Below are 17,874 nucleotides of genomic sequence, written 5' to 3' on the forward strand. Positions count from 1 at the left end.
TGGGCCTTGGTGCACCTCAGTCTTCTCTGTTCTCTGCCTGTGGCACATAATAGTTTGGTCTTCTGTGGGCTGGATAATACTTTCGGCTAATTCCATGTGTTGGGTTCAGTGTGTGGGTGCAGGGTGGTGTTGGTGGCCTGTGATATACAGGAGGTCAGACAAGATGACCTGGTGATCACTTCTGGCCTTAAACTCTATGACTGAGGTTTTTAAATTTTATTTATGTATTTATTCATTCATTTGCTTGCTTGGTTTCATTTCACACAAAAGCCTGCAAAATATGGGGCTTTTTGGCGGAAAAATAGCCATTTTATATGGGGTTATTTGCATGGGGGGGGGGGGAATTTTCAAACAATAACTTCAAAAAAATTCATTTTTTTAAGTTAATCACATTGGTCTTTATCCCAACTATCTACATCTCTTGAGTCTTCAAAAATTATTATACAATTTCTTAAGGGTCAGATTTTTCATGAAGTTTCTTGCTTTGTTATAAACAGTAAAATAAAAAGTTAAACTAAAGTTATATTAGAACTTCACAAAAAGTTCAGGTCAAGTGTTAACTTCATTTCACACTGGTTCTTATTTTTTATCAAAGCCTATTTGTTTATCTCTACTAATTTTTATTGTTTGTGGCCCCTTATTCTGAATTGTTCTCTGTTGCCACTGAATGCTTGTCTTTTATTGTTATCTGCTTCAATTCAGTGTGTCAAGTTTTGTGTCTCTATAAAGAAATGGTCCTAGCAAAAAAAAATTTGACTATGATGTAACACAAAAATTGAAAAGAGCCACATTTTCTTAGTTGTGTTGATGTAAAACTGAAGTAACTCAGTGACATCAGAGCACCCTCAACTCCAACTGATTCCAGTGGGAATTAAGGACACTCAGCACCTTGTTGGAATACTCATCACATCACAGAATTGAGCTTTTAGTACTGCTCATGTAAAAGTGCCACGTTGACAGCTGTGGTATTGAAGTCTCTGTTTATCCACAGATGAGACACTGAATGGAGGGTGGCAAAGCAACATAGAAAGGCAACCTCACCCATTCATTCTTTGGCCTAGCTGCTGTGGCTGCTAACAAAAGTGCCAACTGTGATGCTGTGTTTCATTATGTAGACCTGGCCTGTGTAAGAAGGCAAGTTGCCATGGGATCAAGTAACTAATATATCAGATTGGCTATGCAATTGAGATGATGTGATGCTCATGTGCACGCTATGCTAATGCGTGTGTTAAGTTTGTCAGGCATGCCCATTGTAAACGAGATGCTTCCAGAAATCTGAGTGAACTCAGACTGAGCTGTGTACTTCTATAGTTTAACAAAATGTGTTGTGGCTTCTCTCCTAATTAATGTTGTTACTCCAGAGTACTTACTAAATATTATAGACTGAGACCAATTCATTTCACATGATCCACCAAGCAATCATCAGAGGGTTATTCATATCAAGTTAACATTTTGTAAGTGATTTTTTTTTTCAAAATGAGACTATCAGAGTTCTTTTCCATCATTCAGTGAGATCTAAACTACAAGTATTAGTTTAACTATTTTTCCAGAGTTGATTTTTTTTTTGATAGCCTTGAATTCGATCCAGAATCTCAGTTGTTAACTTAAAACTGGTTTCTATCGTTCAGAAACCTTTCTGCAACTTTACATGGTAATAAAAAATGTCTTACAACCTCAAATATTAAAGAAAACACTTTTTTATGTTAGTCTGGAGCAAAATATTAAATTTATGCAATATGTTTAAAACTGTTTCTTCAGTCAAGTGCTGTATTCTGCCATCCCTTACAGCATTTAATTAAAATGGTCACATTCATTAAAATCACAGAGGTTGCAGAGAGAGAAAAATTATTGGATCACCAAGTCTATTTCACCATTACAGTTGTGAAGTTTTTTATAATACAAGGTAGTTCAGATTACTCTGTTTTATCTTTATGCTTAGAGGAAAAAATACTGTATATAGTTCTCCATTTTATAAAGTAACCTGTGTGATAAGGTTGATGTACTTTGGCTTCCATCTCTATTAAGGTCTTTTATGAACTCCCATGGTTAAAAAACCGACAACAAAAAACTACACTTCATGTTGTACATTGCTTGGCTCCAAAGAGTATTTTAGCAGATATCAGCAAGAGAACTGTATATTCAGCTGTGTACAGCAGAAACAGTCCCAAGAAGCAGAGTTTGGATCTATGGTTACACTCTTCTAAAGTGCAGGGATCTCTAGATCAATGGCTTTGGTTAAGGTTTCAAGTAGAAGGTACAGTGTTGATATTAAAATTAAAATATGTTTTATCAGATAGTATCCTTCTATCACTTGACATATATTTGTATTATCTTCAAGACCTGCTGTAACATAAAATTACTGTTTTCTGTACATCACTTTGTGTAGTAGAAATACAGTAAATGGTAAATATTGAGGATTATATTTTATTTCATATCAGAGATTTGTAAGGATACAAGGAGCACCTCTGGCCAAATCCTTCTCTTGGTTACACCAATGTAAAGTTCCTTGTCTTCATTCAGTTACTTCAGATTTACACGAGTAGGACTGAGAAGAGAATTTGGCCCTTTCCAATTTTTGCATTATACCACAGTCAAAAATGCTTTCTAGGAACAAATATTTCTCTATACAGACCCAACTTTTGTCATGTTGAATTGAAACAGCAATGAAGGGCAAGATTTTGGTGGTAGAGACAAGATTCCAGGAAGTCTTAGAGCCAGATTCATCCCTGTGCTATTCAGGGGCTGCCATAGGAGCCGTTTAGCATCTAATGTATGCTGGGACAGCCCTCAGTGCTGCCCTAATTTCCATGTCTCCTCTTGCGGCCCCTATGAACCATTGCAAAGGTCCAGAATTACCTGAGTGTGGGAGTACGGTCCAGGGCAGGTGGAGGCTTACACGTGCTCTGCAGCACCTTTGTGCCAGCCTATCTGCTGCAAAGATTCCCTAGAGCAACACTGATTCCAACTCCCTAATGCTTAGGCCTTGTGGAAATATATTGAACATTGTAATACCTCTCACTGTTATTGAGGTGTAGAGAAAACATTATCTAAATAGAGCAAGAGTCAACTAGTTTATTTTTGTAGAGCTTTTGTGCCTGTCCAAAAGAAATCATATATCAGGAAAAGTGTCCTGAAGGGTATATAAGTACAATAAGTAGGAGTTTCAACTTGCTTTCTTGTCTGTCTCATTGTGAAATTTACCCATGTCACAATGGAGAGATGTGAAAAGGGGAGAGATTACACTGCAGCATTTGAAGAAAAGAACAGGTAATACATTTTGCAAATAACACCTCTCTGTGGGGTTTTTGCAACACATTCTACTTGTTCGTTAAATAAGAGAAACGAAAAGTAACTTTCCTTGTCTTTGTGGACAAGGTAAAAGAAAGCCGAGGTGACTACAGCAGGGAACTTGTAAAAAGAAAATATAATAAACAGCCCCGGAGCCTTCATATTCTACCTGTCCCACAGAAAAGGATCGTTCTGTTTCAGCAATTCAGTGGTGTTAGTGGAATTCACCCTACTGGGCAGGAAATCTGCAAGACAAGTAGAAGTTTAAAGCTCAAGGGACTATAACGAAATTCCACAAACGATTTTTCTATAAAAGAAAAAGTGTTATAAGCAGGGGAATGAGGTAGAAATCCTTCTCTCATTATCCAAGCATGCCATGCTTCTCTGTCTGATCCCCTCGTCAGTAGACTTGCCACCTGTGTTACCTCCTTGTAGTTAGGAATAGTTCCTTCTGTATGAGCAGAGCCAGTTTTCAGCAAACTGAACAAAGGGAAAGAATAGCCCATATTGCAGAGTTACTGAAACAGAGCTACTGCAGCAATGATTAACAAATGCTGACCACATGCATGGAAGTTTTGGTGTGAGTCCTCTGAAGCCCAGACTATCTTTGTTCGTACAGCATTTAGTACAAAGGAGCCCTCGTCCTTAGGCACTACCACAATAGAAATATTACCTAAATGAAAGTAAAGATATGGTAATAACAGCTAGGACACATGACCACGTGTATGGTATGTGGATTGCCATACAGGTAGAGACACTAGTATGTGTAGGAGAGAGAGACAGACCCACTAGAGATGGAGGAGAGGTCATGTAAAAATGTCCCAGTGAAAGCAAGTGGTTCTGTAAAAAGAAGAAACAAAGGCCAGAGGAAACATCTACTGCAAACAGAGCAATAAAGGTGAGGGGGGACAAGTGGTGTGGGAGATAGATGCACGCTTGCCTTGTGTTCAAGAATGAAAAGAAAGCTAAACTGTGAGGGGTTTTTTCTCTTTTAGATTGTGTTGAAGAGAAGAATAGGTACATCATATGGGAATGATTCCTCTGTTAAAGTTTCTAGTATATCAGCCATGCGGAAGTTTTGGGAGAGACATAGCCTATTGTTGGGTGATACTAGAGAAAGGGAGGAGAGAATGTTCAGGATATAAGACTATCTACAGTGCAATCAGAGATATGATTACTCCTTGTCTAGGCATAGCCGGACTAGCTTTCATCTAGCTATTGCAGCTAAGAATAGCTGTGAAAATGCAGCAGCACAGACCCCAGCAGGGCACCCAGCCCATACTGAAGCCCACGCTGAGCACGCTAGCTAGATAACGCCAGTGTGGGTATGCCTACATGAGCTGCATGCATGCCTCCAATTGCAGAGTAGACTATTGCAAAATCAGAAATGACAGGGAGGGTACAACCTGCACTCTCTTGCCTAGTTACTTCCAGAGAAAGTGTCAGAGGTAGCAATGTGACAAGCATAACATGTATGCAGATTGCCCAATTAGATGTAACTTAATATAAGAGAAACATTTCAAATAGCAACAAAATAGAGCACAAACCATCCTGCAACATAACAATCTAAATTCAAAATTTGTCCTAAATTATAAATATAGACCACTTGACTTTTTGTTTTATTTTGTTAGTAGGCTGAAATTGTTCAGGATCTAATGAAATAACCAGTTCCAAAATGTCAAGTACCCTGTACAATAAGGAGTGCTGGTAGGAAATTGATAGCCCTGACCTATACCATGTGACTGGAACAAGGAAATAAAGATCAAAGGACTTATCCCTGTAACATGGCGGAGGTCAAAATCCACTTATTCCAGTGGAAACTATTACACTCTGCAAGGTCTGCTTCTCCAGCAAAGAAGTCTCAGCAAGAGTAGCTAAACATGTCAGAGTATTTCAGAATTACCAGCCAATATCTCTGATCACTGATCTGCGGAAGTGTGAGTAGAATGCATTAGCCTGGAAGGGCCATATCCTTCAAGGTACTGAGTACCTCCTGGAAGGCACTGAGCACGCTAAGCTTCCATTGATTTCATTGTGATGTCAGTGGGCCATGACAGCACTCAGCACCTTACTGGAGCTGCTGAGCATAATGCAAGATCAGGCCCTGAGTGTCTTTATTTCATTCCACCTAGCAAGTTGCAGGTAGATTTATTTTCTTCTGGTCTGGCCATCAGGAAGAGATGCTGTGAATGTGCTTCCCAACTCAGCTTTGAAAAATCCCTCTCCCTCTCAGAGTGGGCTGGAGGGGATCATTAGAAAATTACAATTACAGTGTTCTCTCTCTTTTCATATCTCCTGTACTTATCTAGTTTTGTTCTTGTACTGCACATGTAACGGTGGTGTCTGTACTCTTTCCAGAAATGAATTAAGTGATGAGACTAAAATTTGTTGCGTGGCTCTCGTGTTCTCTCTCCCTCGGTACTAACTCTCATAATGGGCCAGATTTTCAATGATATAATGTCATCACATACTAAAATGCAATGTTATAATGCATTATAGAAAATCTTTTTCTCCCTTTTAATTACTTCCACACATCCCCCTACTTCCTGGTTGTTGGTTGGGAGGAGGCATACTACTTTCACCTGGCTGCTAGTTAGTTGAGCGTGTCATCGCAGAGAAACTAAATGAATTCTTTGCTTCAGTCTTCACAGATGCGGATGTTAGGGAGATTCCCAAACCTGAGCCGTCTTTTGTAGGTGACAAATCTGAGGAATTGTCACAGATGGAAGGGTCACTAGAGGAGGTTTTGGAATTAATTGAGAAATTTAACAGTAACAAGTCACCAGGACCAGATGGCATTCACCCAAGAGTTTGAAAGAACTCAAATGTGAAATTGCGGAACTATTAACTATGGTTTGTAACCTGTCCTTTAAATCAGCTACTGTACTCAGTGACTGGAAGATAGCTAATGTAACACCAATATTTAAGAAGGGCTCTAGAGGTGACCCTGGCAATTACAGACCGGTAAGTCTAACATCAGTACCGGGCAAATTTAGTTGAAACAATAGTAAAGAATAAAATTGTCAGACACATAGAAGAACATAAATCATTGCGCAAAGTCAACATGGCTTCTGTAAAGGGAGATCATGTCTTACTAATCTATTAGAGTTCTTTGATGGGGTCAACAAACATGTGGACAAGGGGGATCCAGTGGACCTAGTGTACTTAAATTTCCAGAAAGCCTTTGACAAGGTCCTTCACCAAAGGCTCTTATGTAAATTAAGTTGTCATGCGATAAGAGGGAAGATCCTTTCATGGATTGAGAACTAGTTAAAAGACAGGGAACGAAGGGTAGGAATAAATGGTAAATCTTTCAGAATGGAGAGGGGTAACTAGTGGTGTTCCCCAAGGGTCAGTCCGAGGAACAATCCTATTCAACTTATTCATAAGTGATCTGGAGAAAGGGATAAACAGTGAGGTAGCAAAGTTTGCAGATGATACTAAACTGCTCAAAATAGTTAAGACCGAAGCAGACTGTGAAGAACTTCAAAAAGATCTCACAAAACTAAGTGATTGGGCAACAAATGGCAAATCAAATTTAATGTGGATAAATGTAAAGTAATGCACATTGGAAAAAATAACCCCAATTATACATACAATATGATGGGGGCTAATTTAGCTACAACTAATCAGAAGAAAGATCTTGGAGTCCTCGTGGATAGTTCTCTGAAGACGTCCACGCAGTGTGCAGTGGCAGTCAAAAAAGCAAACCGGATGTCAGGAATCATTAAAAATGGGATAGAGAATAAGACAAAGAATATCTTATTGCCCTTATATAAATCCATGGTACACCCACATCTTGAATACTGCATACAGATGTGGTCCCCTCATCTCAAAAAAGATATACTAACATTAGAAAAGGTTCAGAACAGGGCAACTAAAATGATTAGGGGTTTGGAACGGGTCTCATATGAGGAGAGATTAAAGAGGCTAGGACATTTCAGTTTGGAAAAGAGGAGACTAAGGGGGAATATGATAGAGGTATATAAAATCATGAGTGCTGTGGAGAAAGTGTATAAGGAAAAGTTATTTACCTGTTCCCATAATATAAGAACTAGGGGCCACCAAATGAAAGTAATGGGCAGCAGGCTTAAAACAAATAAAAGGAAGTTCTTCTTCACTCAGCACACAGTCAACCTGTGGAACTCCTTGCCTGAGGAGGTTGTGAAGTCTTGGACTATAACAGGGTTTAAAAGAGAACTGAATAAATTCATGGAGGTTAGGTCCATTGATGGCTATTAGCCAGGATGGGTAAGGAACGGTGTCCCTAGCCTCTGTTTGTCAGAGGGTGGAGATGGATGGCAGGAGAGAGATCACTTGATCATTACCTGTTAGGTTCACTCCCTCTGGGGCACCTAAGGCACATTGGCCACTGTCGGTAGACAGGATACTGGGCTGGATGGACCTTTGGTCTGACCCAGTATGTTCTTATGTCTCAAAGGTGCCTCCTCTTTCCCACACTTTTCTCCCTTTCTCACTTACTGACTGCTGGAGGGACTGTATGTGTCTCCATTTGTTCAGTACTCGCCACCCTACCTTGGGGAACAGTCTGTGATCTATGCTGCATCCAGAGTGTCTGAGATTCAGGCAGAGTGCAGGCTGCCCTGCTCAGCCCTGTAGACCCCACAGGAGCTGTGTGCAATATCCTGAAAAGTCTCAGTTTGAATCCCACTGGTCTAGTCTCTCCATCTTATTAATTCCAAGTGAGTGTCCTTTGCAAGTGGTCCAGCAGTATGAAGATGTAATGCTGCACTTGCACTGTGGAAGGGTTTTGGCTGTAATAATTAATTGACACTTCAAGGTTCAACTTATTGTTTGTCATAATATATTGCAGCTGTTTAGCCCCTTTAATCTCAGTGTCACAAAGCTCTTTTAAAAGCTAGTATCTCTATTTTTCAGGGTAAGGAAACAGAGGCATAGGGATGTGAAATGACTTGCCCAAGATCACATCATATCATTTCCAACCCCAGGGACTTTTCAGCAGGACCAGTGCTAGGACCCATAGCAATCTTTTGCTAAAATTCCCTACAATAGTTAAGGCTATATGACTTCAGACAAGTCGTTGCAGATGGTAGCATCCTGAGAATCTTTTGCTAAAATTCCCTAGTACAAAGATGGCTGAAGAGTCAATGGCAGAATCATTGTGATTCTCCTTACTCTCAGTTCCAGGCTGTAACCACTAAACCACTTGACCTTCAGTTAATAAAGTAACCTAAACCGGCCTAATAGCAGAACAATATTTCTGACTAATTCAGGGTAAGAATATCAGATGCATTTAAACATTGTGGATTAAGTGAGAGATGTTTCACAGGGGCCTGTGTGTAGTGTGCATTTAAATGTGTTTTTATTGTCTATTTGGTAAATCATACTCCTTTACAGGATAAACTGAGTGGCTTAGGTATGGTATCATCTGTAATTAATTGGTGTGCTAGCTATTTAAGAGGGCACATACAAACTTTTGTTATTAAACAGTGTCATGTCAGATTTAATGGATGTCGTTACAGGAGTACCTCAGGGATTCATCCTTGGACCATTGTTATTTATGATCTCTGTAAATGAACTGACAAGTTGGCATAGTAAGTGCAGTGCTCATTTTTTATGCTGGTGACAGTCCTATACAGGAGCTCCCAGTCACTTAACTGAATTTGAAGTTGCCCTGCCCAAGATTTCAAGAGTTTAGCAGTGGTTAGTTCTTAATGAAGATGTTTTAAGCAAGGTTAAGACCAAGGCATTGACATAAGTAATGACAATCCTTTTAAAGGTCATGCCTGTTCTTAGTGTTAAAGAGACATGTTCTTGGGACCTTTTGCACGTAAGTAAATTTGCTGTTTTTTCCCAATTCCATGGGAAGATGACAAATTTCATTTTTCACCTGGTGCTGTTTTACCATGTATTGTTACAAGTATGAGAGTTTCTGAGTTACTGTAAAGTATGATACATGTTGTTGAGTGTGATAAAGCAGTTATGGTTGCTAAATAGATGAGTGTCTCAGAGGGGGAGTTTTACTAGAGACACAAAGTGGGCAAGGTAATATATTTTATTGGAACAACTTTTTTTTGGTGAAGAGACGAGAGCTTGTCTATACTTGAAATATGACAGCGGCACAGCTGCAGTGTTTTAGTGTGGACACGCACGACACCAATGGGAGGGGTTCTCCCATCAGCATAGTAAATCCATCTCCCTAAGAGATGGTAGCTAGGTTGATGGAAGAATCCTTCTGTCAACCTAGCAATGTCTACATCAGTGGGTAGGTTGGAGGTTAGGTCGACTAAATCCACACGCTGAAGGACATAGTTTTTACATCCCTGAGTGGCGTAGCTGGGTTGACTTAAATTTGAGTATATGCCTGGCCTCAGATTGTCACAGTTAAATACAAGATGGAACAGATAGTTTAGCATAAGTCATTAACACACATTCTCAGTGACCATTGACGGTGAAGGGGGTTAGTGGGTTACAGATTGTTATAACAAAGCCGTAAATCCAGTGTCTCTGTTAACTCCATGATTTTTAGTGTCTAGAAAAGTTTTTTGAATTTCATCTTCCAGGCTCGTCTTTTGAAAGTGGTATGCAGATTTCCTCTGAGGACAAAGAGAGATCAGTCTTGGGTTGATCATTTTGGGTTGATCGTGAAATGTGTTCGCCCACATGTGATATGGTGTTTTTGTCTTTTATTATTTTTCTGTCTGAGTTCATTTGAAAGAATAGTGATTGTCTGGTTTCCCCAGCATAGTTGTTGGGTCATTTAGTGCACTGGATGAAGTACACAAGGTGTTGTGATAGGCATGGGTAGGACCCATGGATCTTGAAGGATGTGTTTTCGGAAGTATTGATCATGGTAGCGGTGGAGATATGTCTGCAGCTTTTTCATCTGTTGTTCTGGCAGGGTTTGGTGCTGCTTTGTGTTGGTGAGTCCTGGTCTGTGGGGAGCTTATTTCTGATGATGAGCTTGGCAAGGCTGGGGGGTTGATTGAATGCCAGAAAAGGGGGTTCACAAAAGATTTCTTTCAGGATGTGGTCCCCATTGAGTATAGGTTTTAACTGTATGATGATAGTCCATATGGGTTCCAGTGCGGGGTGGTAGGTGGCAGCTAGGAGCATGTGGTCAGAGGGGATTTTATTTCTTAATTGAAGCAGGTTCTCTCAGGGTATTCGGGTGACCAGTTCCATGATGCAATCTACTTCTCTAGTGCAGTGTCCTTGTTTGGTGAAGGCAGTTTTAAGTGTGTTAAGGTTTACATCCAGGATTTTCTCCTTGGAGCATATTCTATGCCTGGTTGTAGATAACAGATTTCTTGGTGTGTTTGGGGGGCTAACTGGATATCTGAGGGTAAATGTGATGATCTGTGGGTTTCTAGTATATCTTGTCTGTAGTGTTCCGTTGTTAAGGCTGATTGTGGTGTCCAGGAAGTTCATGCTGGTGCAGGAGTGTGCTAGAGAGAGTTTGATGGATGGGTGGTGGTCATGGTGGAAATCCGTGAGGGAGTTTAGGTCATCTGTCCAGAGGATGAAAATATGCCTGTGAAACATCGATATCATCATTGGTTTCAGTGTATTTGTCCAGAAATTGTTCCTTGGGGTGGCCCTGAAAGAGTTTTGCATACTGGAGAACCATCCTAGTACCATTGGCTGTTCCCATGGTTTGGAAAAAGTATGTTGCGTGTAAAGTGTCTGTAAAATGGTTATGGATGAAGATGAAATGGATCCATTTGGCTGTGTGTTTGGGGTGGATATGAGTGTTGTCCATTGGCATAGCTGCCTGCCTCGAATATCTACAAGACATCATTGTGAGGGATGTTGGAGAGGCCTCCCTAGTACCAAGGATGGTGTTCTGAGGGAAGTTTTAATATTGCAACATTTCTGGGGGAAGTCTGTTGTGTCTTAGTGGAAACTGGCCCTTTATGTGGTGAGTGTTTTGAGGATGGTTTCTGTGAATCTTGAGATTTCTTCAGTAAGTGCGCCATAGCCAGATATGATGGTCTGCCTGGGCTCCCTTGTTTATGTATCTTGGAAAGCATGTAGAGGGTCCCTAGGGTGGGTTCATGGGGGATGAGGTTGTAAAGTATATCTTGGAGCTATCTGGGGAAGGATTTGATGATATCCTTAAATTCCTGGGTGAATTGTGGTGTGTAGTTTTTTCTGAGTTCTTCATAATAGGGTGTGTCGGAGGGTTGGCGGTTGGCCTCATTAACGTAGTCGTCATGGTTGAGAACTACAATGGCAACCCCTTTGTGTCCTGATCTGATCGATACTTGGTAGTTGGATTGCAGTTACTATATAGCTGTACTCTCGGTGGTGGAGCGATTGTGATGGATGTGATATTTGTTAAGGATTTCACAGTCAAATGTTTTCCTGATGCAATTAATATAATGATCAAGTGTGTGGTTTTGTCCACTGTGTGGTGTCCAGTCACATGATTCTTTTGCTTATGACTGGCTGTGGGATGTGGTAGTTGTAGGTGGTGTCATCATTGTTGTGAAAATTCTTTCAGGTGGTGCTGTTAAAAGAATTCTTCTAGTTCTCCACATGTTAGTATGGTATCTTCAGGTTTTGTAGTGGAGCAGAAGTTCAGAAGAACACTCCAGCACCAGTATCAACTTCCAAAATCAGCTTCAAAATCAGTTTCAACAATGGAACTGTACAGACAGCCATATACAAGAAACCCACAGATCACCACACTTACCTTCATGGATCCAGTACTCACCCGCAACACACCAAGAAATCTGTTATTGACAGCCAGACACTTGGATACCACAGTATATGCTCCGAGGAGAAAGTCCGGGATACACACCTTAACACACTGAAAATTGCCTTTACCAGGACACTCCACCAAAGAAATAGACCGCGTCATGGAATGGGCCACAACACACGTTTCAAGATCCATGGACCCTACACATGTCTATCACAACATGTGGTATAGCTCATCCAGTTCATTAAATGCTCCAATAACTACGTGGGTGAAACCAGACAATCACTGTTCTGTTGAATGAACTCACACAAAAAAACAATAAAAGACAAAAACACCATATCCTCCATGGATAAACACTTTTCACAAAATATTACCCCATATCTGACTTCTCAGTCCTTGTCCTCAAAGGAAACTTGCACAAAATCTTCAAAAGATGAGTCTGGGATCTAAAATTCATAAATTGACTAGACACTAAAAATCACGACCTTAATGAAGACACTGGATTTATTAAAACATTCTGTAACCCACTAGTTCCTCCCCCCTTTTTTGTTGTATATCTGCATAGGTGTTAACAGCCCACTTCACCTTGAATCGTTCCTTGAATGTGTTACCTACTTATGCTTAACAATCTGTTCCACCTTGTAGTTAACTGTGACACTCTTAAGGTATATCTACACTACTGCCTATGTCGGCAAAATTTATGTTGCTAAGGGGTGTGAATATTCCACCTCCAGAGTGACATAAATTACACTAACATAAGTGCTTGTGTGCACAGCACTATGTCAGTGGGAGAGCTTCTCCTGCCCACATAATTTATGCCGCTCGCAGGGATGTTTGTTTATGCCAATGGGAGAGCTCTCTTTCATCGGCATAGAGTGTCATCAGCAGATGTGCTGCCAGGGCCGTCCCTAGCTATTTTGGTGCCCTACGCAGCCCCAGGCCTCCTTGAGTGGCAGGAGCAGGCTTGGAGAGCAGTGGGGAAATCACACCCCCAGCATGAGCCGGTGGAGTAGAGTGGGTTGGGGCCAGTTCTCTCCACTTTCTGCTGCCCAGTGAGTGCAGGGTGAGCCCGACCCTGCACTCATGGGGCAGCAGGAAGTGGAGTGGCCGGGGCCCAGCCCACTCCGCTCTGCTCCCCTGGCTCCCAGGCTTGGGGGGCAGGAGGGAACTGCCCCTCAGCACTCACCAGCAGCACACCTGGGAGCCAGCGGAGTGGAGTGGGCTGGGGCCAGGTCGCTCTACTTACCGCCACTGGTGAGTGCAGGCCTGCCCGCTGCTGCAGTCCTCAGGGGAGCAGAGGTGGGGCTGGGGCAGAGCAGGGGTGGGGTAGGGTGGATGAGGGCAGAGGCTTTGAGGAAGGGGTGGAGTGGGGGTGGGGCCAGGGGGAAGAGGCAAAGCAGGGTCTGGAGCAGCACGCAGCTGCATAGGGCATCAAATTTCCTGGTACCCTACACAGCTGCATGTTTTGCGTATGGGTAGGGATGGCCCTGTGTGCTGCAGCGGCACAGTTATATTGGTACAGCTGCACTGCTGCAGCACTGTATGTGTAGACATGGCTTTAGTACCTTTCCCAGACCTGAAGAAGAGCTCTGAGTAGCTCTAAAGCTTGTCTCTTTCCCCAAGTTGGTGCCATAAAAAAATTACCTCACCCACCTTGTCTCTCTCATATATCCTGTAACCAACACAGCTACAAGTGAAGTACTACTGACATGTGGGTTTTCAGGATTTGGGTTTTTTTATTAGTAGTCATAGTAGTTGTGACGGGTTCCCTCTGGGATGCCACCTGAAAATGGGATACCACTAAGCCCTCTGACCCACCAGCCTGGGCTCCCTCTCACAGTGTGCTGCTGTGACAAGCTGCAGACCTGCTCCAGTCCTATACTTCCTCCAGCCTTAACACAGGGAGGGACATACCCAGCTGCAGTTACATACAAGCTCTGTGACCAGCCACTGCCTAAACCAACAATAGAGAGACTACAGCCAAAATAACCACCAGCTTACCAGCCTAGGACCCCAGAGCTGTACCGTCCTTCCCTGGTCCAAACCCCAACCAGTAATAATTTACTATCCAGTTCACCTCACCCTCAATATGGAAAGGAAATGTGTTAAACCAAGCTGAGATTTTTCAACAGACACATCGCTTAAAGGCACACTGGGTTTAAATTAAAACATAAAACAAGTTTATTAATGACAAAAGTTAGATTTTAAGTGATTATAAAGGATAGCAAACAGATCAAAGCAGATTACCTAGCAAATAAACAAAAAACACAAACTAAACTTAACATACTTGGTAGGTTGGATGTAAATTAGCAGTTTCTCACCTTGAGAGGTGGTACAAGCAGGCTTTCAGATTCTTAAGGGACAAGCTGCATTTGCTTTGCAGCTTGGGATCCCCAGGTTTTCATACACTGGCTAAAAATCCCTTTAGCCTGGTTCCAGCACTTCCCCCAGTTCAATCATTGTTTCTCAGGTGTTTCCAGGAGTTTTGTGGGGAGTAAAGAACAACAGATGATGTCACTCCCTGCCTTACATAGCTTTAGCATATGGCGGGAACCCTTTGTTACAAATCTTGGTTCCCAGACCAATTTGTGGAAAAATACAGACATCCTAAGTTGGAATCCAGAGTTATGTGGCCTGGTTACATGCCCTTGCAAACCTTGCTGAGTCATAGCAGCCATTACTTACAGGCTGTCTGGAACATTTACAGGAGGTTAAGTTCTTCCAGGATCCATTGTCTTTGCTGATGGGCCATCAGCACTGTCTGGCTTCTTCATTGTTGTACCTGAAAGTCTTGTTATGGGTTTCACCCAGAGTAAGCACATTTGAAATACGGATACATAGTCAATATTCCTAACTTTAGATACAAAAATGATACATGCATACAAATAAGATAATCATATTCAGTAAATCATAACTTTTCCGATGACACCTCACATGACCCGTCTTGTACAAAATGCATCATAATTATGCCATAATCATATCATAATATCACTGTGAAGAATATGGAGTGCAGTGTCACAGTAATAATTTTGGAAGAGGAGGGGAAAGAGTGTACTTTTGTAAATCTCTCCATATGGAAACCAGCATTTGATAGTGAAAACGGCTATTCATTTCATACATATAAAGGCTGAGCATCCCAATGGAATCTTTGTTTATGTGACCTGCACAGATCATCTGACACCATACCAGCTATTAGGGGGTCATGCCCAGGTTCTGCCCCCAGAGTTGGATCAGGATCTCCCTCAAGGGATGGAGGCAGGTTCCAACATGTCTTTATTATCTCCTTTAAACTGAACTTCAAGGCACCAGAGACAAGATGAGGCAGCCGAGCTAATGCTGCTGCTCTGGAAAATTGTATTAGTGACTCTAATAAAACTGAGAGTCTGACATGGTAAACACAATTTAGCATACAGTGAAAATGACTGAGGAGATTGGGTCAAAGGATGGTTCATACATTAGAAGATAATCATCAGAACAACAGCAGGATGCTGCCTGCCCATAAGCAAATGTGGAATGATAGGTATTCCTGTTGTTGGCTCTGTTCTGTCCCTGTATCGAGTGCAGGAATGGAGAAAGGGCAGAGGACAGGGGTAAAAGTGGCTTTAAGCTACCTTTGTGCCTGTGATATTTCTGCCTGGCACTCAGTGTAAATTAGAGCAACCTTTGGATCATAGGAAGCAGAGAATAACCAAAGCACAGCAGCTCCAGACCACACCTTTCCCTCCTCCTCCCAACCCCTAATGCACTTCCTATGGTGGAGCCTAGATGAGGCCTGATGTAGAGCTCTTGTTCTGGATCTTTGAACCCTGGGGTTATTTCTTGAATTTACCATTGTAGAGTTTATGAAATAACATTTTCCTAGTTATCTTGCATTTCCATACTCTTCTGTACTTCCAGGTTCCAAATGGGAAACATAAATGCTGAACTGACAGGAAGTACCACATATCTCACATGAAAGCAGGTTCCCTGAAATCCACCCAATGCTACAAAGGCAAAATGTTCTGATAGTTTGGATCCAGTCTTTTGTGGATGCTTACCCAGAACAAATCCAATCTCTGAGCTTTGAAGTTTCCCAACCCTAGCTCATATCACTGTGTTGAGGAAACTTGGGCGAGCGTCTCCTTTTCCACACATGGATTTTACAGTGGTATGACTTTGTTAACTTCAGAAGTGTTACTGCTCATTCTCTCCAATGCAGGTGAGAGGCAAATCAAGCCCAGTTCATTTATAGTAATCTGATGTAGTGTTCAATAAATTATTTGGATCAGTTATGTTCTCTACTTATATGCAGCACATCACAGTGCCTTTTATGAAAAACAGAATTGCCTTTATCTATATAAAAGGAGCCCATTTCACTGGTTGTGTTTCCTTTTTTGTACCATCAAAGGATATGCCGCCTCTTATCTTCACATTAATTTTATTGAGAACTGTATGGCCTTCTGTTTGGTGTTATTATCATCAGTTAGACATGCAGCACCTAGGGTAAAGACAGAAACTGGAATCATTTTCTTTTAGAGTTCCAGATGACTGCAATAGGTTTTTTCCTTATGCTTAATCACTAAATAGCATAATATCCTCCAAGCATGGCTCATATGGTTATTTAAAGGAGAACCAGGGTTATTGTGGGCATACATTTTGTTTTTATGAGTTTTTATATAGCACTATTACTTGTATGCTAATCTTAAGAATATTGTTATAATTTGTTTTATGTGCTAGGTATTATAGAGGCACTAGCAAGCATCGCTATAGTTAAGAGTCTGTGAGCATGCCATTCCTTGTCATCATAAGCCCAATGTTATGCTTACATCCAGAGATGCAAATAATCTTTGCTTAACATTTTAATACATATTATTCAAACTGGGCTACCACCTGAAATTTGTTCTTATGGTGAGATATGCAGGTTCTTCTTTGAATAGTGTCCTTGTGGATGCTCCACTCTAGCTGTACTTGCACCTCATGTACCTCAGATCCGAGATCTGTTCAGCCCGCGCATGCACCCTCTCCGCCTCATGACCTGCACCAGGGCAACAAAGCACTACGCGGGTGAACTGCCCTCAGTGCTTTCTCAGTCAGCTTGGCCAGAAACCGAGCCTCAGCAGCATCCTAGTTGACATTACCTCAACTGTATTTTTTTCTGTCATTCGTAATAATTAGCAATAATTCTTAGAGTGGCAGACCGCACCATGCTAAATCAATGTCATATGATAAAGATTGTAAGCGTCTTGATTTATACGGCTACCTTACAATTTAGGATTGTCAATTACCAAGCCCTCTTGGTGAAATATAGCCATACTAACCATTCAAAACTGACTGCCTTTATTGACCATCTTCCGACGGATCAGAGGGAGCAATTCTAGGTGATTATTGCAGAGGGCCAATTGCTCACAAGAACATCTCTTCAGGCCTCTTTGGACTTCACTGATTCAGCCTTTCATTCTGTCTCCACAGTGGTGGTCATGAGGAGGGCATCCTGGCTTCAGTGCTCAGGTTTTCCGAGGGAAGTTCAAACTACAGTTGAGGACCTTCCATTTGAGGGATCAAAGTTTTTTCCCGAGAAAACCGATGAATTCCTGCATACCTTAAAAGACTCTAGAGCCCCTAGCACTCTCTGGGAATTTACACCCCTGCACAAAAAGGGAGGTTCAGTAAGTCCCAGATTGCACCGAGATCTCATCCTACCCAGTTTCCCACCTCCCAGAGTCATTACAGACCCCAGCACAAGAGACAAAGATTTCAGAAAAAGAGACCAGCTACCTTACAGGCATCGACTTTACAACCTTGAAACACCATTTTGATGGGTTGGTCAAGGGCTCGAGTTACTACCACCATTCGTATCTGCTGCAACAATCTGCATGTCTCCCCCGCTTCAGCAACTGCCTTACTCCTTTTCTTCAGAACTG

This window comes from Lepidochelys olivacea, assembly GCF_965140295.1.
Source record: "Lepidochelys olivacea isolate rLepOli2 genome assembly, chromosome: 8".
Classification (NCBI taxonomy): domain Eukaryota; kingdom Metazoa; phylum Chordata; order Testudines; family Cheloniidae; genus Lepidochelys; species Lepidochelys olivacea.